The following is a 24,591-nucleotide window of genomic DNA, read 5'->3' on the forward strand; positions in this document are numbered from 1 at the left end:
GGCATGGTGCTAAGGAGCCTACATCATCACTGCCTTTAGTTTCCCCCATAACCCTGTGACGTGGGTATTACTGTGATATCCATCATAGCGGTGAAGAAGCTATGGCTTAAAGAGGTTAAGCAATTTGCTCAAAGTCACACAGCTAGAAAAGAGCAGAGCCTCAAACTCCTGGGCTTCACTTTGATTGTTAGAGAAATACAAATCATAACCACAATCAGATACCATACTGTCAGAATGGCTATTATTAAAAAGTCAAAAAATAACAAATGCTGGTGAGGTTGTAGAAGGAATGCTTATACATTGCCAGTAGGAATACAAATTAGTTCAACCATTGTAGAAAGTAGTTTCGTGATTTCTCAAAGAACTTAAAACAGAACTACCATTCAACCCAGAAATCCCATTACTGGTTATATACCCAAAGGAATATAAATGGTTCTGCCATAAAGACATACGCACAGGTATGTTCACTGCGGCACTACTCACAATAGCATAGATATGTAATCAATCTAAATGGTCATCAACAGTAGACTGGATAAATAAAATGTGGTACATACACACCATGGACTACTACACAGCCCTAAAAAAGAACAAGACCATGTCCTTCGCAGCAAGGATGTGAAGGAGCTGGAACAAGACCATGTCCTTTACAGCAAGGATGGACGGAGCTGGGGGTCATTTTCATAAGCAAACTAATGCAGGAACAGATAACCAAATACCACATGTTCTAACTTTTAAGTGGGATCTAAACACTGAGTACACATGGACACAAAAAAGAAATCAACAGACACCAGGGCCTATTTGAGGATGGGAGGAGAGTGAGGATTGAAATATTACCTATTGGGCAGTATGCTTATTCCTGTGTGATGAGATAATTTACACACCAAACCCCTGTAACACACAATTTACCTACATAACAAATTTGCACATTTGTCCCTGAATCTAAATGAAAAGTTTTAAAAGACGAAGAATAATAATCAGAAAATTAAATATTTTAAAAAATATATTTAAAGTAAAACTGTGATGTGTTGTGTTAAATGAAATAAAATGTTTAGGCCAGGTGCAGTGGCTCATGCCTGCAATCCTAGCACTTTGGGAGGCCGAGGCGGGTGGATCACGAGGTCAAGAGATCGAGACCATCCTGGTCAACATGGTGAAACCCCGTCTCTACTAAAAAGACAAAAAATTAGCTGGGCATGGTGGTGCGTGCCTGTAATCCCAACTGCTCGGGAGGCTGAGGCAGGAGAATTGCCTGAACCCAGGAGGCGGAGGTTGCAACGAGCCGAGATTGCGCCATTGCACTCCAGCCTGGGTAACATGAGTGAAACTCCGTCTCAAAAAAAAAAAAATATATATATATATATATATATATAAATTAGCTGTGCGTGGTGGTGCACGCCTATAATTCCAGCTACTCAGGAGACTGAGGCATGAGAATCACTTCAATCCAAGAGGTGGAGGTTGCAGTGACCTGAGATCATGCCACTACACTCCAGCCTGGGCAACAGAGTGAGACAGTTTCAAAAATCAATAAACATTTAAAAATTTAAATGAAATAAAATGTTGAAAAACAAACAAACAACAACCAAAAATCCTCCTGGGCTTCAATAATCCTCCTGCCTCAGCCTCCCAAGTAGCTAGGACTACAGGCACACAGCATGACACTCACCTAGTTTTTTGGATTTTTTAAAAATTTATTATTTATAGAGACAGGGTCTCCAACTCCTAGGTTCAAGTGATCTTTCCACCTTGGCTTCCCAAAGTGCTGGATTATACGTGTGAGCCACTGTGCCAGCCCCAAATAGTCACAAAACTTCTTGGCACTCATAGGAAGTGCCAAGCTATTTGTTACCATCTCAAGGGGCACACAGCCAAGTGAACAACACAGGATCAAGAGGCAGATGCTCTCATAAGACAGAAACACGAGGGATTCTGGGAACCCACAAGAGGACACTGAAACCAGCCTGGAGAAGCCCAGTTCCCCTAGGAGGAGGCAGTGGCTGTGCTGAGTTCCATGAGTTAGAGTGTGATGAGTTGGCTGAGTGTGATGAGTTCGAGTTAGTGAGGTGACAGGAGAGTGCAGCCTTCTAGGCAGAAGGGACAGTGGGGACAGAGGCGGGAGGTGAGTCCTTTCAGCATCAAACAGCTCTGTTGCTGCAGCAGAAAGGGAAAAGCCAGGAGTGAAGCAAGTGAGGCTGGAGAGGTGGACGCGGCACTGCTCCAGGGCGCAGAGTGCTGAGCTGAGGTCAAGATTAGCAGCACTGAAGAGTGTGGGTGCCCCGGGGATCCCCCAGGGCCTGAGAGCAGGGGGAGCACAGGAGGCTGTTATACCCACCAGGTGAGAAGTTACGGGGCCGTGGAAAAGCAGATGGGGAAGAGAGGACTGACGGCAGAAACATCTGAAAATTGTGCCTGAGCAGAGTGTGAGGGAGGAGGAAGAGCTGAGGCTGACTGCAGTTTCCAGCAATTTCAGTGGTTAGCTGAACGGCATCACCCAGCCCTCATACGTGAGGCCTCCTGTGTGCCAGGTGTCACCAGGAACTGCAGAGCATGAGGAGAGCAAACAAGTCTTGCTCTCCTGGGCTGCTCTGGGGGTGGGGATGGGGACAACGAGAAGGAAAAAATGAGCATCACTGAGCCAGAGACTCAGAGGTGGCTTCAGGTTGGGGAGTTGAAGAAGGTGAAAGGCCCATGGTGCCCCAGGGGAGTTAGAGCTCTGGGTCTGTAGCCTGGAGCTCAGCCCCTGACATCAGCCACTCATCCATGGGGGCCTAGCTCAGAAAGGTTCAAGAAATTGAAAAGTCAGAGGCTGTGGCAAGAATGCTGATGTCTCACGGAAAAGAGGAGAGGGAAGAGCTTTCCACGGGCTCCGTGCAAGCTGGAACTGGAGAGTGGAGCAGGATGGAGGGCATCTTGTCTTTCTGTGTTCTCTCTCTCTGCTTCCCTTTCTTTCTTCATCTTGCAAACGGCCCTGCCTGGCCTCCACCCTCCATTCTACCAGTGTCAAGAGACTACTAGCAATGGTCCTGGTTGCCGTTCCCATACTCAGGGTGAATCTGATGGTGCAGCTCTTCCTTTTGAAGCAGGCCTCAAGTCTCTGGTCCCAGTCCTGGCTGTCATCCGGGGCCAACGGGGCCAGGTGACAAGGTCCCACTCAGCAGACGTTTGCTTGAGCTGACTGTCCCACCGGGTTGCTAGGACCAAATTGTGCTACCTCTGTTTCACAAATGAGGAAGCAAAGAAGTTAAGGGACTCGTCCAAAGTCTCAAATTAAGTAATGTCTCTTTCAAAACTAGGACTCAAAAATGAAGTTTCCCGACTCCAATTTCCTGTGCTTTAACATAGCCCTTAGTTCAGGCTTTCCCAGGGCTCCAGCTGGACAGAGCTTTACCCCAGCAAACCCTTTGGTGGCCGCCTCCCTGGGCACTTCCTGTAACTGCAGCCCCCTCCCTCCAGGCTGGGGACAGCTCAATATCTCCATTTTGCCTGCCCCGTCTGCCCCTTTCCTCACTGGCTCCAGCCTCTTTAATTACCTCTTCCCTAAATCCTCTGTAGTTTATTGATGGAGACTTGGCAAATCCCGGAGTCTCTAGACAAACAAAAATCAATCAGAAATGTATGCAGAGTGAATTCAAAACGGGAATTCACCGCCTTTTCCAAGAACAAAACTGAAAAAGAAAAAAAAAAAAAAAACCCAACACTTAAAACCATCAATAGGAATCTTGGGCCTCTGGAAGCTCAGCACTGTTTCCTCCTCTCCAAAACCTGGGTACAATTTAACCCCTTGTGGCTTTGCAACATCCACACAGGGCTCATTCATATTTCGATTCAAATTCATTGGGTTTTATAAATTTCCTTATTATATTCCTGTGACGTAGAGTAAACAAAAAATAACTTTCTAAAGACCCACGTAATTGAAGATCAAAGAGCCCAAGAAAGTCAGTTTTGGAAGTGGCAGAGGTAGGATACTTTTATTCCGACCCTGCTTTCATACAGAGGTTGGTGATTCTGAGAACCAGCGTGCTTGTCCACGTCACGCTGCAGTTCAGGGGCTCATGGTCCATGCACCTCCTTTTTGCGGCCTGAGTGTCCCGGGCCCTTTCTGGTCCCTAGGATGGTTGATGAGCAGGCCCAATGGGTTTCTGCTCCACGTGAGAGGTTGGCTCCTCCTCTCAAGGCTCTGTGGGTGCTAGCTCAGCCTTGCCCTTTCCTCTCCCACTCCAGAAAGCACACTGGATGCTTTTGCAAACTACCCTCCCACCCTCAGATTCTGATATGTCATCCCCCACTCTCCAGAAGAGATCAAGAAGTGACCCTCCCTCACCACCTTTCTTACTTTCCTCCTGAAATCACACAGGCAACTCTTAGCTAACCTACTCTTAGCTAACAGGGTGGATTCGCAAACTCTCAAAAGGGTTTCTTCTCCAGTTATTGGGGCTAGAGGAAGCAAAAGGACCAATTCTGTAGTTATCGTCCCGTCAAAGTCAGAGGTTCCACCACTCAGTGAACAGACGTGTCCTCAGTCTTTGGCTCCGACCATTTCCCTTTTTTCTTTATCTCATGCTCCCTGGCTCACCTGCAGGCCCTTTGCCTCCCATTTCCTCCTGTGATTTCTAACCCATGTGTATAGACTATTTCAGAGCTGTTTGGAAACTTAGAGTCAATACTGAACCCAACCCTGTGACCTGATATTAAGGATGCAGGAATCCAGGAAGATGCCAGCTGATGCTGGTGAGCAGACACAGTATCCCAGCAAAGGCTCCTTGTCCATCTGCTTCTCTTCAGGGCTCCACTGACCTTTCTCACTGGGCAGTCCTAACCCCACGTCATCCTGAGTAAAACTCATAGCTTCGCTGAAATTTGCCTGAGTTGTTCTGGTTCCTGGACAATTGCCAAGGTCTTGATCTTGGATTCACTTCCTGGATGATTTTTCTTTTCTTCTTTTTTTGCGACTCTTCCTGTGATTGCTAAGATCATCATTTCTCAGAAGAGGCTCAAGAAAAATTCAGCTGGACCAGAACTGGCAGCTCCACAGGTTCCTCAGAGTCCCCAGGCCAGGGAAGCTCAGAGAGAAATCATTGCTTCAAGCCTAGAAGCACTTCCTTATCAGCAGAGCAATGCCTTTCCCTTCTGGAATGCTCTCCCAGACCCAGCCAAGCAGATTTCCTCTTCCATCAAGGCACCCCAGAAATTCTTGAACGGACTGAAAAGCTGAAAGGATTCTTGCTATCCTATGATACTTTTAGTCAAGATTCATTTCTTGCTTGATAACAGAAAACAAAGACCATTTTTCTAGGTCTTCTCTCTCCAAATAGACTACAAATGTGAACAGGAACTCAACAGAGGCCCCTCGGTAGCCAGACAGGGCTGGCAAACCTCAGGTGGTTAGATTTATAGATTTGTTGGTTCAGGGACCTGCTACACACTTACAGCCACTCACACTAAGTCATCCACTTCTCTGCAGTGGGTGCTTCCTCCAGCACCTTGCTACCAGCAAGCTAAGCTCCTCGAGGCCTCTTGAAGCTGTTTGGGCACCACATCAGGCCAGAAAAGCTCAGCTTCTTCATCCTTCTTCATTTAGCATGGCTGAGCTTCTTCCACCCCTCTCACTCCTGGGTTTCAGAACACCACTCTCTCCTGGTTCACATGCCTGCCTGAGACATCTTCCAGCTCCTCAGATCCTGGGTGAACTCTTTATGGACCCCTTTTCCCATGGCTCAGTGGATAAAGTAACATTTTAACTTATCTTTTCTTTCTAAAGTCAGGGATCTGGGTAATTGGTGGGAACAGGGGAAGAAGCTACTTTAAAGATTGGCCCAACCTTGCAAAAACAAGATTTTATTAGTATCCAAGGAAAAGAGGTGGGAGTGATTGGCCTCTGGCCAAGCAACCCCGTGGGAGATGGCAGTGGAACAGAGGGCAGTCCGGAGGGCAGAGGCATGCATGTTGGTATTCCTGCCACCAGATACCTCTCCAATACGTCCTGTGTGTTGCCTGCAGCTCACCAATCTGCCTACCCTTAGGCATGCAGCTTGTGTTTCCTTTAAAAGTGTCAATTGAGTTTATACCCCTCATCTTCAAGGTTGGAAACGGGGGTGCTGAGAGATGGCATGGCTAACGAGAGCCACATCAGCAGGTCCTAGTGAGGCTCAGGCAGGACTCTAGGCTCCTGATTCCCAGCCGCTGTGCTGATTGTGAATCCAGGGTCACTGTGGCCTCCATGATGGGAAATGTTGCTGCACCTGGCCAAAGGCCCTGGTCCTGTTCTCCTGCTCAAAGGCAGCCTTTCTCCAGCCCCAGACACCAAGCCAAGCTCCGCGCTGAGTACAGTTTAACACGTAGTAAATGCCCACAGTGATTCACGGAATGAGGGAATGAAGGAGCAAGGCATTCTCAGCAGTAGTGATTGTGCCTCAGGGGATGAAAATTGGATCTTGGGCAAGAGTGAAAAAAAAATCTCACCCCCAGTATATAAACGTACACACACACAGAAAGAAAGAATGTAAATGGATACGGAGTTTATCTGCGGCATTAAAATTTAATAGGGCAGCGATTAGCACAAAATGTCTAAGAAGACTCCTGGGGGAGTCCATGATGAAATCATAAAAGAGGTTAAGAAACACAGGCAGACGGGCTCTGGAGTCCAGGTTAGAATCTCTCCTCCATCTCTTTCTAGCTGGGTGATCTTGGACAACTTATATCAACTTTCACTTTCTCCCTTGGTCAAATGAGAATGAAAATTCTACTCACCTCAGAGGATATTGTGAGGATTCCATGAGATCATCCGTGGAAAGAGTTTGGCTCAGTATCTCTACGTAAGTTCACAATCGATATTAGATGCAATAATTATTAAGATGGCTGAAAATGAGGGAATCTTCCCACTAATGTGATAACGTCATGGGAATCAGGACTCCTGGGGCAGAGATAACAGAACTACCAATCGTTCCAATGGCCATCACCCTACAGGCAAAAGAGACCTGCTCAGTGCTAAGTATTGGAATTGGATCTCTCATTTCAACCATCCAGCTCCCATCTACCACCCACTCAGCAACCACCCTCCACCTACCTGAGCAAGGTGCCAGGCACTTTGTTGGATAATAAGTTGCACAAAGCTCTTAAGGGACTTGCAGACCCAAAGGGAGACAGGAAACTCTATTCTTTTTCCTTTTTTTTGAAGCAGGGTCTTGGTTTGCTACCAGGCTGGAGTGCAGTGGCGCAATCACAGCTCCCTGCGGCCTCAACTTCCTGAACTCAAGCGATCCTCTCCCTTCTCAGCCTCTTGAGTAGCTGGGACTACAGGTACATGCCACCATGCTCTGTAATTTTGTTCATTTCTTGTAAATATTAGATCTCACTATGTTGCCCACGCTGGTCTTGAACTCCTGTGCTCAAGGTATCGCCCCACCTCAGCCTCCCAAAGTGCCTGAGATTCCAGGTGTGAGCCACTGCACTTGGTCAGGAAGTCTATCCTCACTGGAAAAACAGCCTAATCTAAGCCAGTGATTCTCATACGTTAGCTTGTATAGCAATCACCTGGGGATCCTTTTAAACTTTAGACCTGATTCAGTCCATCTAGGGTTGGAACGGAGATTTGACATTTCTGACAAGCTCCAGGTGATAACAATGCTACTGGTATAAGCCACAGTTTAAGGAGCGAAGTGTGGAAGGAGCTGCTCTTTTCCACAGTTTGCAAACTGGGGAAATGGTGTTTTCCCTTCTCTGCCGACGGCTGCATATTATCTTGACACCTGATGGGATCCATAATAAAGTGTCTTAAAAATGTCACGCTGGGTAAATTATGGAAGACAATCTTCAAGGAGTGTTTATCCTGCAACCAGGACTCACAGTGGGTCTCTGAATATTTTGAACACTGTGTTACTGTGAGATCACTTCAGTGCTCCCGCTGGATCACACGGCTATACTTGTCTTTTATGATCAAAATACATAGGAGGAGAGAGGAGGAAAGAGACAGAGAGAAAGAAAAAGAAGGGGAGGAGAGGGAAAGAGAAGGATCATTGAAACACAACTTCCTAACTTCCTTTTGGAAACAGCCTAAGGTAGCCATAATTTCTTCTGGAAGAAATGACTGAGAGAATATAAATGGGAATCTTTTATAGAGGAAGCCCTAGGAGGACAGAATATTCGAAACCAGGCCAGCATAATCGCACAGTGTCTAGGGATCTCATTCTATCACTAGAGTCGACTTTTTAGTAGAATTCAAGTAATGTTTATGGAATATCTTAGAATAATTCAGAGTATAAGATTCGGAGACAAGAGCCAGCAGCGCCTAGATGTCAAGAAGCAGAATTATTTTTTTAAAAAGTTATGCATTTAATGAGCAGTTTCCTTGAGAGAAGCCTAACCTGTTAGTACATAAAGATGTGGCAACTTAAATTGTTCAGAGAACAAAGTTGCGAGTGTGCTTGGCTTATGGATTTGTTCTTGGATCTGCCCCGACTGACCTGAGAGCTTGTTATGGTTTGAATGTGTCCATCAAAGTCCATGTGGTGAAAACTTAATCCTCCACGCAACAGAGAATTAAGATGGGACCCTTAAGAACTGATTAGGTCATGAGGGTTCTGTTCTCATGCATGGACTAATATTCTTGAGGGAGTAGTTTCCTGATATAGAGCAAGAGTTCGTCCCCCTTTCTGTCTTGCTCTTGCACCCTTTCATCTCCTGCCATGGGATGAACAGCATGAAGGCCCTCACAAAATGCCAATGCCAGGCTCCTTGACTTCCCAGCCACCAAAACTGTGAGCCAGTGAAATATCTGTTCATTATAAATTACCCAGTCCCTGTGATTCTGTTATAGAAGCACAAGACAAAGATAGGGCTCTTAGAAGATTCCTATCCTATCTCACACAACTATTCTTGCTTAATTCAAATGACAACTAGAAGTACCCAAGTGCTGAGTGCATTAGAACCTATGGTCTAGCCACTATGTGAGCCTCCTTGGGATGGGGTGTAAAAGTGGGACAGTTGTGGGGATCTGTGAGGAAGATTTTCTTGAGTGGGGATTTTTAATTGATTTAAATGTATCCTTCAGGTTGTAGAGTCAGAGTGTCTGGGTTAGAAGCACAGGGGCATCATTTATGATCCCTGTGACACTGGCCAGGCTTCTTCATCAAATGAAACAAACCTATGGGATTAAAATAATACCCATTTAATAAACAAGTAAGTATTCTGTAGGATGAAGCATGCAAAGAAGCTGGCATAATGTTTGGGACAGAGTGAGTGCTTCAAAATGGTAGTGAGTACATTTAGGAAGTGCCCAAGTTGTGGGTAGGTGGGGAGGGGGGAACTAAGCTGAAGGAAAGAGCTAAGAGCTTAAAAAGTTGTTTTTCTTTTAAACATTTTTTTGAAATTATTTATTTATTTTTAGATGGCATCTCGCTCTGTCACCCAGGCTGGAGTGCAGTGGTGCAATCATGGCTCACTGCAGTCTCGACTTCCTAGGAGCAGGTGATCCTCCCACTCAGCCTCCCAAGTAGCTGGGACCACAGGCACATGCCACCACACCTGGGTAATTTTTGTGTTTTTTGTAGAGTCAGGCTTTCACCATGTTGCCCAGGCTGGTCTTAAACTTCTGGGCTCAAGAGATCTACCCGCCTCAGCCTCCCAAAGTGCTAGGATTATAGGCATGAGCCATTGTGCCTGGCTGCAAGTTGTTTTCTGAGCAATGCCTTCCTTCCTGTGCATAGAACCAAATTCAAGCCCTGACTCTTGGCCATAAATACAGGCATGAGCCACGCACAGGTTTCTTGCTCAGTTCTCACCTGCCCAGGCTTCTTGCCCACTTCCCACCAGGGAAGAAGCCAGCATAGCCACTTCCGAGGCTCTGGAAATGCATGGCCCTTGCTTTTTCACCTTTGCCAGACTCCCAGGATCTCTGTCTTCTCCAAAGTGATTATATCTTTCTTTACTGTTTATGTTTTTTTTATAATAAAAACAAAACTTTACATCTTTCCAAATTAATTACTCTTCTTTGTCATTGGATGTGTTTTTACTTGTGTTGAATTTCATCTTACTGATGGGTCATAATTTCTGTAACCATTCTCCCACTGAGGGGTGGCAATATTCTAAATAGAATATATAAGAACATTTTGATGCAGATTATCCTTTTCTTTTTTAAAGCAGCATTATTGAGATACAATTGATATACCACACAGTTCATCCATTTAAAATGTACAATGTAACGGTGTTTAATAGAACAAAGCTTTGCAACTATCACAACTAATTTTGGTACAGCCTCATTACCCTAAAAAGAAACCTCATGCCCATCAATATCCACTTTATTCTCCCATCCCCCTCAGTCTTAAGCAACCACTATTTTATTTTCTGACTCCGTAGGTATCCGTTTTTTAAATGTCCTAATAAGTGGAATCACACAATATTCCAGAAGGCCATTTTATTTCATGGTCTTTTGTGAATGCCTTCTTTCACTCAGTAGAATATTTTCTAGGTTCATCCACATTGTAGCATCAGTACTCCATTTTTTTATATCACCAAATAATATTCCATTGCATGGATATACCACATTTCATTTATCCTTTCGTCAGCTGGTGGCCATTCAGGTTGTTTCCACTTTGTGACTATTATGAATAATGCTGCTATGAGCATTCGTGTACCAGTTTTTGTGTAGCTACCTGCTTTCATTTCTGTTGGGTCCACTGCATAGTCTTAATCAGGTATTGCTCTCTGTGGTTTCACACTTGTTCTTTTTTTGCTGGACTTACGATCTCCCACTCCACCACAAATCTGTTCCTCCTTTAGTGCACACTGCAGGGTCTACCACCTAGCCTGTTGCACAAGTCAGAAACCTACACGTCATCCTTTGCACCATCCTCAGCTCCTCATCCTCCACCCTGCTGCAGCCCATGTTGCAACTCAAATAGAAGTATTTCCCAGAGAAGCTTTGCTGATAGAATTAATCAGGTCATTCATTCTTTACATGCTTTACCCCTCTGTTTATGTTTGTGGGATTATTTGATTAATATCTGTTTGCTCACAGTTTTAGCTCAAGTGCTTAGCATAGTGCCTGGTTTGTGGCAAGGCGCATAAACTTTTCAAGATTGAATATGTATCCCACTCCCTTTACAACATCTCACAGCTCCCAATACACTAGCATTGTCAATAAAAGTTTATTTTTTGAACTGCTTTTATTTCACAATTTTTAAATTGTTATTTATGTGCAGTAAAATGCACCCTTTTTAGAGTATCATGCTGTGTCTTTTGACAAATGCATACAGTTCTGTAATCATGACCACAATTATGATACAGAACCGTTCATCAACCTTAAAATTTCCCTGTGACCCTTTGTAGTCAATCCCTCCCCCCAATCCTGTCCCCTGAAAACCTCTGACTTTTCTTTCACTTAGCATACTGCATTTGTGATTCACCCATGTTCTTGCAAAAGTTTATCTCTTCTTGTGTTGAGTAACATTCCATTGTATAGATGAACTATAGTTTGTTTATTTATTCCCCAGTTGAAGAATATTTGTGGTTTTAGTTTTTGGCAATTACGAATAAAGTCAGTATAAATATTCATGTACAGGTTTTTGCGTGAACTAAGTATTTGATTTTACTTGGATAAATACCTAGGAGTGGAATTGTTGGTTCTTATGTTAGGGGTCTGTATCTTTTTAAGAAACTATCAAACTGTTTTCCAAAACATTGTGTCATTTTGAACTCCCACCATCAGTGTGTGAATCCCACTTGCTTTGCATCCTTGCAACACTTTGTATTGAGAGTTCTTTATCTACTTTCTCTGGATTCAAGTCCTTGATCAGATATGTGATTTGCAAATCGCTTTTTCCAATCTCAGACTTGTTTCATTCTCTTTATAATATCTTTCAAAGAGTAGAAGTTCTTAATTTTGATGAAGACCGATTTATCAATTTCTTTCCTTCTCTGGATCATGCTTTTGGTATCGTTTCTAAGAACTCTTTGCCTAAACCAATTCATGGAATTTTTCTCCTGTATTTTCTTCAAGGAATTCTATAGTTTGCAGTTTTATAGCTGGGTCTTTAGGCCTTATTTCGCTTTTAGTTTGTGAACTTTTTCATCTGCTTTAAGCCTCAAATCTAGTCTATTAGTTACCTACCCATGTTGCCTTCCAGACTTCAAGCTTCTTTCTTTCTTTCTTTCTTTTTGAGATTGACTTTCACTCTTGTTGCCCAGGCTGGAGCACAATGGCATGATCTTGACTCAATGCAACCTCCACCTCCCAGGTTCAAGCGATTCTCCTGCCTCAGCCTCCTGAGTAGCTAGGATTACAGGTATGTACCACCACACCTGGCTAATTTTGTATTTTTAGTAGAGATGGGGTTTGTCCATATTGGTCAGGCTGGTCTCGAACTTTCGACCTCAGGTGATCCACCCTCCTCGGCCTCCCAAAGTGCTGGGATTATAGGCATGAGCCACCACGCCTGGCCCTTCCAAGCAGAGAAGGCCCTTCCTCCCCTTTGAGGGCAGAGATTGTGTTTTATCAGGGTCAACATTCACATAAGCCCTAGAGTAAGCATTGCCTTACATTTTGAGCCTACACACCTCAGTTGCTCCCATAGCCCCAGCCTGTGTTCATGTTCATATTTTCCGTAACACCCAGCACCACACCTCTCACTTTAGATACAGTACAGATGTTACTGAAAAAAAAAATGAGATCTTAGAAAGGCTTTAGGGCTCTGTATCCCATTGAGAATTAAGACAAACTAGCATAACTAGGAAACATCATTTGCGGTCATTCAAAGGCACTGACTGTATGAGGCACACTTCCCATGTGCAGACACTTGAACACCCCCTGCTAGCCCAGACCTCCAGAAAGTTCTTTTATTCTATGTTGCCTTTTTTTTTTTTTTTTTTTTTTTTTGAGACAGAGTCTTGCTCAGTAGCCCAGGCTGGAGTGCAGTGGTGTGATCTCAGTTCACTGCAGCCTCCAACCCCTGTGCTCAAGCGATTTTCCTGCCTCAGCCTCCCAGGTAGCTGGGAATACAGGCACATGCCACCATGCCTGGCTAATTTTTGTATTTTTAGTAGAGATGGGGTTTCACCATGTTGGCCAGGCTAGTCTTGAACTCCTGACCTCAGGTGATCTGCCCTCCTCAGCTTTCCGAAGTGCTGGGATTACAGGCATGAGCCACTGCGCCTGGCCTCTATGTTGCCTTCTTATAACAGTGTTTATCGATTACCTGGAAACCATGAATGATGAGTTATGATTAACCAAAGTGCTCTGATAGTGTATTTTAAAAATCTGAAACCACATTCAGGTAGAAAGTAGCAATGGAAACAGGAGTAATGTGTGAGCTCCAAAAATGGAAAGCCAACTTTCTATCCACAGTCAGAGTAGGGCCACATATGAAAAGACAAGGGCCATTTTTTCAGAAGCAATTTTTTCCGACTTGCATTTGTTTTTTCCCAATATGAATGAGTTCTCATGGAACATCCACTTCCTGGCTGCTTGGAGAGAAGGGAAGGGGGCTTTCTCCATTCAAGGGTTGCAGATTCACAGATTCAAAGAAAAGCCCATTCTTTCTGGAAGCTGACTTCCTGACCTGTTTGCAGAACATTTTACAGGGAATACTCCTGGGTCAGCAACAGAGAAAGACAGGCATCCTTGGACAACAGAACTACAGATCTGGAAGCATTTGGCTATCTTTAGAGAAGGGCAGAGAGCTCTTTCACTTGTCCTAGGTGTGCTAGGAGATGCTCTCTCGTGCCTCTGCTTGGGCAAAGAAAAAACATGGCCAAAGAAGGACAAATCTATTTCTTACCACTGGAAAGGCCTCTTAACATTTTTTTCTAGTAAGAGATGAGGTTTTGCTATGTTGCCCAGGCTGGAGTGAGTGGCTAGGCTGGTCACATGCACGCTCCCACTACTGATCAGCATGGGATTTTTGTCTCACTCCGCTTCTGATCTGGGCTGGTTTACCCCTCCTTTGGCAGCTTGGTAGTCCCTCCTTTCTGGAGTTTACCATATTGATGCTGAGCTTAGTATGGATATCCAATCAGCACAGTGGACTACAGCCCAGAATTCCTGAGCTCAAGCCACTTTCCCACTTCATCCTCCTGTGTAGCCAGGACTGCAGGACTGCAGGTGGGCGCCACCACACCCAGCTGGAAAGAGCTGAAAGAACTTCAAAGCTTTGACAGAACATTTTTTTTTTTGATGGAGTATTTCCCAAAATGCAGTGCAGTGGCACCATCTCAGCTCACTGCAACCTCCATCTCCTGGGTTCAAGCGATTCTCCTGCTTTAGCCTCCTGAGTAGCTGGGATTACAGGTATGCGCCACCACACCAGGCTAATTTTTGTATTTTTAGTAGAGACGGTCTTTCACCATGTTGGCCGGGCTTGTCTCGAACTCCTGACCTCAAACAATCAGCCTCCCAAAGTGCTGGTATACAGGTGTAACCCATCGTGCTCAGTCTTTGATGGAACATTTTGTCCCAGAATGAAGAGGATCCATTTAAATACTGTTGCTTTAATTACAAAAATTGAGAAATAGTGAGCATAAAGCTTAGTGATTTGAACTGAGGCATCTTCTGGGAGCCAGAACAGACTCATTAGAATAAACGTTATGAACTTGGCATTTTGTATTGTACAAAAATAACCAATTACAGAAAAGAGAAATGAGATGTCAGGATTTTAATTTTAATTTGAAAGTAAATATAGGGATGAAGATTTACCAAGCAAATGGAGAGCAGAAAAAAAAAAAAAAAAAAAAGCAGGAGTTGCAATCCTAGTCTTTGATAAAACAGGCTTTAAACCAACAAAGATCAAAAGAGAAAAAGAAGGGCATTACATAATGGCAAAGGAATCAATGCCACAAGAAGAGTTAACTATCCTAAATATATATGCACCCAATACAGGAGCACCCAGATTCATAAAGTAAGTTCTCAATGACCTACAAAGAGACTTAGACTACCACACAATAGTAGTGGGAGATTTTAACACTCTACTGTCAATATTAGATCAACGAGACAGAAAATTAACAAGGATATCTAGAATTTGAATTCAGATCTGGACCAAGCATACCTAATGCACATCTACAGAACTCCCCACCACAAATCCACAGAATATACATTCTTCTCAGCACCACATTACACTTACTCTAAAACTGACCACATAATTGGAAGTAAAACACTCCTCAGCTAATGCAAAAGAACGGAAATCTTAACAGTCTCTCAGACCAGAGTGCAATCAAATTAGAACTCAGGATTAAGAAACTCACCCAAAACCACACAACTACATGGAAACTGAACAACCTGCTCCCGAATGACTACTGGATAAATAATGAAATGAAGGCAGAATTAAAGATGTTCTTCGAAACCAATGAGAATGAAGACACAACGTACCAGGATCTCTGGAACACATTTAAAGCGGTGTCTAGAGGGAAATCTAGTGATTAATAATCAAATTTACTTCATACTTCAAAGGAACAACCTAATTTGGGCAGTGTTTTAAAAAATTAATTTTTTAATTGACAAATAATAGTTGCATATCTTTATGATACACAATATGATGTTTTAAAATGTGTACATGTGGAATGGCTAAATCAAGCTAATTGATACATGCATTACCTCACATAGCACTTTTTGTTGGACAAGAACTTAAAATCTACTCTCATAGTAATTTTCAAGTATATAATATATTGTTATTAACTGTAGTCCCCATGTTATACAAGAGATCTCTTGAACTTATTCCTCCTACCTAACCTCCTAGCTAAGATTTCATCTTGATTGTTTTATTTTCAACTTTTATTTTAGACACAAGGGCACGTGCAGATTCATTACATGGGAATATTGTGTGATGCTAAGGTTTAGAGTATAGATCCCATTACCCAGGTGGTGAACGTAGTAACCGATAGGTAGTTTTTTAACCCACCTCCCCAACCTTCTTAGAGTCCACATACTTATGTCCATATGTGCTCAAAGTTTAGTTCCCACTTAGAAGTGAGAACATGCAGTATTTGGTTTTCTGCTCCTGTGTTAACTTGCTTAGGATGCTGGCCTCCAGCTCCATCCACGTTGCTGTACTTTTTATGGTCATACTTTTTATGGTTTCATAGTATTCTATGGTGTATATGGACCAGTTTCTTGATCCAATCTACCATTGCTGGGTTGATTCCCTGTCTTTGCTATTGTGAACAGCACAGTGATGCACATTTCATGCATGTGTCCTTTGGTAGAATTACATCTGCAAAGACCCTTATTCCAAACAAATATTCCAAAGATCCTTTATTCCAAATACAGCCACATTCTGAGGTTTGAGGTAGACATCTTTTGGGAGACACTATTTCGACCCACTGCATATGCAGATATGTAAAGGCTCAAAACTAAAAACAGCCACTTTCTATAAAAGAAGAGTTTGAAAGCAGAATTCCTGGCTTGCTTGCTCTTAATCTCTCTCCAGCCATACCCTGGGGACAGTTACTAAGTTTCCCTGGAGTGACTGTCTCCACAGGAAACTTAAGACCAGCACTTATTCACCCTCCTAACAAACAACAGAATGAAGAGAATGAGAGTACATTGAAAAGGAAGGAAGTTGGTATAATATTTCTAGGCCATTTTTTCAATATTCAGAGGTTTTTCAAGGTTGTGAGGGGAGGAAGGGATAATATGATACAGGAGGATTGCTTTTCCTTTAAGCTGTGGTGCACCTGATTCTCTCATCTCATACTGTTGCATTTTACAAGAGATAATCTCCTTGCAAATAAGGTGACACTTGAGCAGATTGCAGTGGAATCTCCCCGGGGGCATTCAGAGGGCTGAAGCCTTGCCAAGCTGAAGGAAGATGCGGGTGATTTCCCATGGAGGTTTCAGTGAGGGCAGGTTTCCCAGGCCTTGTCTGACTGTGGTCTCGTAAATTAGGGCAACGGTGACTGACAAATCCTGGCAATGGATGCTTGCTTCATTCACAGACCAGCTCTGCCATTGACCTGAGACCCCGGGATGTGGGGAAGGGTTCCCAAACTTGGCTGACCATCAGAATTATCTGGAGGCTTTGATATTTTGTTGTAAGATTCAACTTCGCAGCTCCGAACCCAGATCTACCAAATCAAAGCCTCTTTGTGGACTGAAGCCTGAGCTTTGGAGTTAAACGTGGGTTCAGATCTTAGCTCTTCCTCCACGTCTCCCTTTGAGCTAGGACAAGCCAGGCTGGCTCTCATCTGTGTATGGAGAGGAGCAATATCCATCCCAGTGGCTTGTGAGGATCACAGGTCACGCGTGTGAAGTGGAAGCCATTTGATTGAAAAAATGATTAATAAATCCGAGCAATTTACTTACCCTGTGTTGTCTGAAGCACTTTGTTTTTATGTAAAAGAGGGACGTAATAATTTTTTCTTTTTTTTCAACAGGAGAAGCCAGCTGACCCTTGCTCTTATCTGATGGGATTGTAACTGGCATCAACATTTTCTAGCTTTTCATTAAGAAGCTATGTTTTAAGACAATAGCAGGAACGAAAGAACCTATTCTTTCTGTGCCAGCATCCGTCCAGCTTAGAACAAAATGTTATTCATGGCCAGGCTCCACCTTGCTGAGAAAGCCTGGTATTTGTCTTTGCAGACAGTCCTTTTGACATCCTTAGAAGGCCTCGTGGAGACCCCAGAGAGCTGTAACTACCTTAGGAGGAAGGTGGCACTTGGACTTGATGGGGGGGGTGCTGCCCACCCGTCAGCGGGCCTCTCCCAGTCTTGGTCTGCCCTTCCCAGATTCAACAAAATAATCTGCCTAGAGTGTTTAGCCCAGCACCTGGCACTTGGAGGCCTGCAAAGAATGTTCATGGCTGCTGCCATCAGACCACACTGTTCTTAGCATCTGGACTCAGATACCCGGGCGTCTGAATCTGGCTAGCTCTGGGGCTAGAAGCTGCTGAGGCTCTGCCCTGCCTCCAGCCCCTTCGGGATATTCTGGGAGGGCCTGCGGCTAACATATGCTAGAAGCAAAGCAGGAACAGCCTCTGCTCTGAAGGGGAGGCTTCCCAAGCCAACTTTTTTTCTTTTTATCTGATGGGAAGGGCTGAGTTAAGAGCCAGCAGCAGGGGACAGCACAAATAAATACAGAAAAACCTCTCCAGGAGCTGCGATTGTGCTCAGCTCAATGGTAAGCCCTGGAGAGCAGCTTATCCAATGGAGATTGGAAAGTAAAATAAATGTGGTCCTACTACCCACCCTTCCGCAGACCCGACTCGCTAAGGCCTATCCCTGAGCTCTGCCGGAGTCGAAGGGACGTGTGTGTTCAGAGTCCTGGTCTCCTGTGGGGAAGAAGGTGCAGAAGCGGGTTCTTAGGGCTGAGATTCCCTGAAGCTTTGGGTGCTATTCTCCCACCCACCCTGGCTTTCTAAGACGCTGCCAGCTCCAAGTCCCCGTCCTTCCCAGGGCTTTCCCGCCCACAGTGGGCCACCTCCAGCAGGGTGGGGCTGACAGAAACACCTAAGCAATGAGCTGGGGGGAGAGTAGCCTTCTTCCAGCAATGGGCAAGAGGGGCTGGGGAGGACTGGTGGCTTTCTCCCGCTGAGGAAATATCCCCCAAGACTCTCAGGACCAGCAGCTCAGCTTTTACAGCCTTTGGTTCCTTTGAAGTGAGTCATACCATTGAAAAGATCTTTCTGGAACAAACACTACCTTTCATGGGAACAAGTCTTAGCTCTTCCGCAGGGAGTGTTTCTAAGCATCCCTGGAGGAGGCTACAACAATCCTCCTCACCCAGGAAACCCTCAGAGCAGCTAAGCCCCAACCTGGCACCTTTGGATGCTTCATTTGAGGAGTCTGCCATGCTGGATGGCCACAGTGCATGGGGACACCCGTGCCCCTCTCTGCATGATACTTGCCCATCAGCAGAGTTTAGGACTGGAGAGACCGGAGTTTGAATACCAGCCCCACCACTCAGAGACAGTCTCTCTGGGTCTATTTGGAAGCAACCTAAGGAATATATGAAAGAAACCACAAAACATGCTTAGTTCAGGGCTGGGCAAACAGAACATGACAGGAGAGCTACTTCATTAATAAAAGCCATTTAAAATGCTCATTGTTGTATTACGCAGGCTCTTGTTCTGCAGAAATTCTCATAATAATCTTTTAGGGTAGGCATCATTATTATTCCTCTTTTCTGGACATGGAAGTTGAGGCTAAGGAAGTTAGACAAACTGTTAGTCATACAGATAGCTACTGGTGGGGCTGGGACTCAAACCCAGGCAGCCTGATGCTATACCCTGCACTCGGCTCTGAGTAATACTTCTGGTTATTAGTACACTAATTAGCACATCTTCAGGGATCTCTATCTTAGACTATGCTTGGGTGGAGACCGTGCTGTTATTGAAGTATATAAAAGAGGTTGTGGGCTTATTTTAATCCTGGAGTATTTATATAAAGACTAGAAGGAGAATCCATGAGGAAGGCCCTGTGAACACAAACAAAATGACTAAAGGGAGGGGTAAAAAGCCCAGAATGAAAACGAAATCATTCTCAAATGATTATTTAAAATAATACCAGTCCTTATCCTACCACCTAAGCACTCAGGTGCCATAACTTGGCAACAGTCTTCTGATGGATATTATTATTTTGTCCATTCTGCAGATGAACAAACTGAGGCTGAAGAGAGGTTAATGGGCTTCAAGATGCACAGCTGGTGAGTAGCCCCCAAACTGTTCATAAATACGCCTTGGTGGTAGTGTTGCGGCTTGTGGCCAGACTGAAGGGTGGTGGTCAGTCTCATACTAAGAACCCACTTGGGGCAGTGCACCCTGAGAGATTGAGAATGTGGCACACAGTCCCTGTGCTAAGACAGTCACAAGGAGTGGGATGTGGAGGATAACAGCGTGGGGTCTGAAGAGGGCAGACCTGGACAGTTCTAGCTCTGCTGCTCACTGGCTGAGTGACTGGGCATGCTTGATTAGATTCTGAGCTTTGGTTTCCTACCGGTATAGTGGAGCTACAATTGTCTACTTTGAAAGGCTGTCATGAGCAATACGGTCATGCAAAGCTAGGGTGCCTGGCACTCAGCACAGAGATCTCACTATAGTTCAGCTGAAGAGCAGAAACCTATGCAGCTAGCACTACGGGGCAATGCTTGCTAAGTACTGACCTTGAGGTTCCACTAGAGGCACGCAAAGAATTACACACAGGTTGGGCTGGGCCCATTAAGACGGGCTCCTAGAAAGGGTGGGAACTTGGGCTTGTCTTTAATTTGGAACAAATGGAGCCCATGGGAAATTCACATGGGTAACTCCAAAGAGCTGATGGGTAACTATTTTTAAAGAGTCAACGTTGGCCATTAATTCCTTTCCCCAGGGTCAGATCCTCTGTGCTCCGCCACTTCCTTGAAGCATCGTACAGAAGAAATGCCTTTGATAAAGCTGCCTGGCAGAGAGCAAGCATGGTATGTTCTGGGAGCTTGCAGTGGTTTGGCGAGATCTGAAGGCAGGGCACTGGGGGACAGGCAGCTGAGCAGTGGGTGGGGCAAGATCCTTTCACTCCCAGCAAAGGCGGCGTGAGATTCGCTGACTAAAGTCTAGCAACTGAAGTGAGGCAGGGGTCAACTTCCATTGAAGAGGTGGCCACCAGAGCCAAATGCCACAGAGAGTTCTTAAGGACTGGAGATGACCCCTAGCTTTGGTAATTATGGACCACAGCGGGGACGCCCTCCCACGGTGAGAAGAACACAGACCTTGAGCTGAGGTCTCTTGACCTGTTTTCCATGGTGGTGAACTAAACATGACTACTGTCTTGAAAATGACCTGTATCCTACTTCCAGGGGAGGGTCATGTGAATACCAGTGTGACTGGGTCCTGGACAGGCTCAGCAGGCACAGAGCAGAAGGCAGGCTGTGGTTGGAGCGGGCCAGCTTGGACATAGATCCTTGTATCTTCTGGCAACCCTGAAATCTTGGCAGTGAAGGTAACAACGAAGTTAGCATCCACGATTTCTTCATGTAAAGTTTGATAATGCAGAGGATGCCCAAAATTGGAAGGATGCTTTTCTCCTACTGCATTCTAGCTTCCTACTAAAAAATGGCCCACTCATAGTGGCTCAGAGCTTCAAACCTCCTCAAATCCCCAGCTCTGTCCAAATGATGGGACTACATCTGCTGTGTCACAAATCAAATCAAGCATCCATGACACAGCACAGTGCAACGTCTCTACTAACCATTTCTTTCCTTTAGTCAGCTTGGTCAATGTGGTCTGGGCTGTTGGATGCACAGTCCTGGAATAGCCTGCTGTTATTTGTTGCATTTTCCCACCTACACGATAAAAATGCATTCCTCCAGCTTTGGGTTCATTCTGATTTTGTTTTGGTTATTGGAAGTTGTGTTGGTGCTTTCTAAAATGAGATCGACCTTCAAAGGCAACCAGAGAAGGCGAAATGAAACAGAAATGGAGGCGTGTACGAATAAAGCACACAACTTTATTCACGAAGTTGTGAGTATGACAGTGATGCAGAGTATATGACAAAGGAGTGCAGTGAGTGCTGCTTGCAACAGGAGCGGGGAGCAGGTCAGGGTCACAGGCACAGCAGCGTGGAGCTGGCAGGGCCACCTTCTCCTCTGCACACAAGCACGTGGCACTCAGCGCGCCAACACACACCTGCTCAGTTTCATGGGGAACACAACACAGCTTTTCAAAAGGAATTCTTCTAAATATTTGCTTTCATATTTCTGAAAGGGGAGGGAGGGCAGGAAGAACTATACGCCTTCCAACATTTGAAAATATTCCATAAACCCAACTTAAAAATGAAAGAGCCCAGAGAGCTTCAATGCAGAGCTGTCGGCAACTCACAGGAACCACACACATCATTGGACAAGTCTGTACATAAAACCCCAAAAGAACATCAGTTTTGCGGACAATGGTTTCCTCTGCTGTAAAGAAATATACGCATATATGATCAGAAAGCAGCTCACATCTTTCTGAATGTCAAAGTCTACACGATTGTCTCTGTCCACCTTTGGTCACTGGGGTCAGGAAGTGACTCATGGGAACTGGACTCTTTGGAGAAACACTTTTGGGAAGAATTTTATTGAATAACAACTGCCACTCAATTATACTAAGCTTCAGAAATTGTTGGATTTGTTTAATTTTGCTGTGTACATATTCATTGCTTAGAAAGTTTCTTTCAGCTTAAACTGACCATTTCCCCCTTTCTTTTTGAGTTTTCCATGATTAAACTTGCCCAAATAAAAACCTAACAATCCATATGCAAAGCGTATCTGTCACCACCTCCCACTGCTTCCTGGGCAGCAAACAGAAAAATAAACAGTGATTTTTTTTTTCTTTTTTGTATTTTAAAAATGCCAAAGTGAAGGATTCTCTTTCTCCTATCACGACATAGTTGAATAGTTCCCTTAAAGTACATCATTGCTATAAGCTGGTATCACTGCAAATCTCAAGTCCCAAATAATCTCTTTTTCTGGATAGAAAGTTCTTCAAAAGGGAGCACAAAAGAGCAAGCTTTGGGGCATACTGACAAACACTTCGTTGGTTAGAAGAGAGTAATTTTAAAAATCAAATAAAATCGAGGCTGGCATAAGGACTACAGATGAAATAGCTACCAGAAACACAGAAGTGGTGATTAATAACTGAGACTGCTTCAGAGGACACAGGAGGTTGATGAGACAGTCCATTTTCCTTCCACCATCTTCCGTGACAGTCAGGAAAAGGGTTCTGTGAGCACCCAACCTGGCGTGGCCACCTGTCCCTTTGATACATGGGAGGATGCCAAGACCAAGTTAGCTTTAAATGGTTTTTAGAAAGACTTACCTAGTCAAAAGTGGTTAATTTGAATTTTTCAAACTTGCAAAAGCATACATATTTGATATAATCATCTGAGAAGCAATTCTAGAAAAAAAGTTTGCTTCGATGTCTAAATAAATCCAGTGAAAGTTTTAGAAACATTACCAGCTAGACATCTCCGAGTTAGAGTTGACTGATAGACCAGATTGGGATGGAGAGGGTGAGAACTGAAAACGAACTGCTCCAGCCTCTGCCTCAGAAGAGGAACCTCAGCTTGGAGATGACAGAATTGGGTAGTGGAGTAGATAATAGAGCCCATGACAGATAGAAAACTACCCCCATTAAAAAAAACTCATTAACTCTAGTTGCTGTCTTTGAGGTTTTGAAGAAGAGGCAGTTTATGTGAAGTTACTAAAGAAGTCATATGAAGAACGTTTCATAACTAACCCCAAACCAAAATGTCGATGCATAGCTAGCTGTGCCAAGTTTCCAAAGGCTCTTCCTATCTCCTAATAAGTCATACAGAAAGACTACACGATAGCCTGGGTTTTCTTGAAGAAATTTTGTAAGACCAACTGATTTTCATATCATCATAGAGGCCTCTTTTACTTCATGCCATCAGTATGCACATAAGAGTCCCAAGGAAGTCAAATGTTCCAAAATGTAGCCCTTTACATATGCACCAGGGAAGCCTGCCATATATATAATTCCCCTCCTAGGGTGAACAAGCTCCATTAGTTTGAGTGCGTTAATAACTGGAATTTTCATGTGTAGTACAGGGTGGGGTGAAAGCAGACAATACCCACCTTGTGTGCTGTGACCTGGAAGGACACTTTGAGGACAAGCATACTGAGCCCAGTTTAACCAAATGGATAGGCGTTATAGCCCACATAATTCGCTCTGGCAGTTAGCAGGAAACAGGCTGCTCCATGACCCATCCCTCCAGCTAAAGCCTTCTGCTGGGAAATGGAGTAGGGGTCCCACTCCACATTACGGTTTCCAATGACCCTCCCCAGAGCAGAGCACTACTCTGCTTGCACACAGGCAGCTACTGGTGCTTTCTGGCAATGCATTTCTGCAAGGTGCAGTTTAAATGAACTCATATAGTATTTGATATAGAAAGGAACTTTTCTCAAGTTAGAGGCAGAACTGAGTTTAAAAGATACAAGGAAAGCAGGGTTTCATTAGTGGGAGCTGACTTAGGGTTCAGTTCTTTACCATTGCAATCTTAGGCAGGCCCCTTAACTCCTAGTCTTTACAAAATAAGGGGGTTGTCCCGGTTTTCAGTCTAATGTCCCCATTCTATGACAGACCCGTATCTTCTTTATGAAGACCAAGGAAGAGGAATTTTAGCAAAACTACCTGATTATGCCCATGTTTCCCAAATACCTTAATTTTTCTTATATTGACATTTGATCTGCACGTGTGTGGGTGATAATTCATTAATCAATTTAAAACATGGGGGCCCTTTATTAGCTCCATAATGAAAAATAATCTCTCCACCAGCCAAGTGCTGGGACCCACGTGGCCACTGTTGTTACTGACAGGCAAGGAAACATGAAATGCATCATCCTCTCTGTGCCCACGCTTTCCAGAGTAAAGCAAGGACGAGCACACCCAGGCACTGTGCCACGGCTGCCAGTGCAGGAGGGCATGGAAAAAGAGGATGAGAGAGATGGGACAGAAAAAGCATGGAATAAGCAAAAGGCCACTGAGACACCAAAGGCTAAACTGCAAACTTCTGCCTGCCTTCCAACCAAACAAGAGCTGGTCTCATCTGCTCATGGCCACCCTGTCATTTGGTAAATATGTTAGTAGGTCCAACACACACACACACACACACACACACACACACACACACACACACACA

At 44.4% G+C, this 24,591-nt stretch overlaps 1 long non-coding RNA gene across 1 annotated transcript; it reads left to right on the plus strand.

Annotated features, from left to right (window-relative positions):
* The first annotated feature begins 16,026 nt into the window (after positions 1 to 16,026).
* On the plus strand, positions 16,027 to 23,072 carry LOC116553965. Its single transcript, XR_004269981.1, has 2 exons — positions 16,027 to 16,796; positions 17,356 to 23,072. It is a non-coding gene; the product is annotated as an uncharacterized LOC116553965 (long non-coding RNA).
* Positions 23,073 to 24,591: the final 1,519 nt, after the last annotated feature.

The sequence above is a fragment of the Sapajus apella genome, unplaced genomic scaffold (genome assembly GCF_009761245.1).
Source record: "Sapajus apella isolate SASKATOON/1434 unplaced genomic scaffold, GSC_monkey_1.0 scaffold13, whole genome shotgun sequence".
Classification (NCBI taxonomy): Eukaryota; Metazoa; Chordata; class Mammalia; order Primates; family Cebidae; genus Sapajus; species Sapajus apella.